The sequence below is a fragment of the Oncorhynchus nerka genome, linkage group LG15, assembly GCF_034236695.1.
Source record: "Oncorhynchus nerka isolate Pitt River linkage group LG15, Oner_Uvic_2.0, whole genome shotgun sequence".
Taxonomy (NCBI): domain Eukaryota; kingdom Metazoa; phylum Chordata; class Actinopteri; order Salmoniformes; family Salmonidae; genus Oncorhynchus; species Oncorhynchus nerka.
Genome location: NC_088410.1, coordinates 21,356,089 through 21,358,065, shown reverse-complemented (window position 1 = coordinate 21,358,065; position 1,977 = coordinate 21,356,089).

Below are 1,977 nucleotides of genomic sequence, written 5' to 3'. Positions count from 1 at the left end.
CACTCACAAAAACCCTCAATACACCTTTTTAAAAGTAGTAATTGCAGTCTTTTTCCAAAGCATGTTCCTTCTTTCTGTTTGGGGAATAGAGGATGGAGGCATTGAATCTGTAGAAACTGTAGAATCTCATAGAATCTTTAGAATCTCATAGAAAACTGTAGAATCACTAGAATCACGATTGTACTGTTTTTTGTTCATTCGGCACCTTGGGCTCACTCAGAGACGTTGCGATTCACCGCCGCGGGCAGAACAGAACGGAGGACACCTTCTGTTGATGTTTAGCTGCGGCGCCCGGCGAGGAAGTGGTCGATGGGGTCATGGGTATTTTAGCCAAACATTTCAGAGATGGCAAGGCGAGCAGGCGGGAGGAAACGGTTGGGGATTTGAGATGTGTGAAACGTGCGGACGTCCAACTCTTTCTATTGAAAAGTGACAGCAACACATAACACTATCAGTAACTACAGAGATTTGGGGGGGTTATCAATTCAGAGAAAAGCCCCAAAACTTTAACACAATAACAGAATATTAAACAGAGTTTACGGTCGACGTTTGGCAGAGATATAGGTCTATAAAATACACAACTAAATGATACTTAACGCAAAGCTTTAGGAGAAAAAGCAGGACACTTTCAAAGATAGCAAGAAGAGAAGTAGCGGGTTCATTTCAGCTGTGTTGCCTGTGCAGACAGGGTTCATTTCAGCTGTGTTGCCTGTGCAGACTGGGTTCATTTCAGCTGTGTTGCCTGTGCAGACTGGGTTCATTTCAGCTGTGTTGCCTGTGCAGACAGGGTTCATTTCAGCTGTGTTGCCTGTGCAGACTGGGTTCATTTCAGCTGTGTTGCCTGTGCAGACTGGGTTCATTTCAGCTGTGTTGCCTGTGCAGACAGGGTTCATTTCAGCTGTGTTGCCTGTGCAGACTGGGTTCATTTCAGCTGTGTTGCCTGTGCAGACTGGGTTCATTTCAGCTGTGTTGCCTGTGCAGACTGGGTTCATTTCAGCTGTGTTGCCTGTGCAGACTGGGTTCATTTCAGCTGTGTTGCCTGTGCAGACTGGGTTCATTTCAGCTGTGTTGCCTGTGCAGACAGGGTTCATTTCAGCTGTGTTGCCTGTGCAGACAGGGTTCATTTCAGCTGTGTTGCCTGTGCAGACTGGGTTCATTTCAGCTGTGTTGCCTGTGCAGACAGGGTTCATTTCAGCTGTGTTGCCTGTGCAGACAGGGTTCATTTCAGCTGTGTTGCCTGTGCAGACTGGGTTCATTTCAGCTGTGTTGCCTGTGCAGACTGGGTTCATTTCAGCTGTGTTGCCTGTGCAGACAGGGTTCATTTCAGCTGTGTTGCCTGTGCAGACTGGGTTCATTTCAGCTGTGTTGCCTGTGCAGACTGGGTTCATTTCAGCTGTGTTGCCTGTGCAGACAGGGTTCATTTCAGCTGTGTTGCCTGTGCAGACAGGGTTCATTTCAGCTGTGTTGCCTGTGCAGACTGGGTTCATTTCAGCTGTGTTGCCTGTGCAGACAGGGTTCATTTCAGCTGTGTTGCCTGTGCAGACTGGGTTCATTTCAGCTGTGTTGCCTGTGCAGACTGGGTTCATTTCAGCTGTGTTGCCTGTGCAGACAGGGTTCATTTCAGCTGTGTTGCCTGTGCAGACAGAGGGTTCATTTCAGCTGTGTTGCCTGTGCAGACAGGGTTCATTTCAGTTCATTTCAGCTGTGTTGCCTGTGCAGACAGGGTTCATTTCAGCTGTGTTGCCTGTGCAGACTGGGTTCATTTCAGCTGTGTTGCCTGTGCAGACTGGGTTCATTTCAGCTGTGTTGCCTGTGCAGACAGGGTTCATTTCAGCTGTGTTGCCTGTGCAGACAGGGTTCATTTCAGCTGTGTTGCCTGTGCAGACAGGGTTCATTTCAGCTGTGTTGCCTGTGCAGACTGGGTTCATTTCAGCTGTGTTGCCTGTGCAGACAGGGTTCATTTCAGCTGTGTTGCCT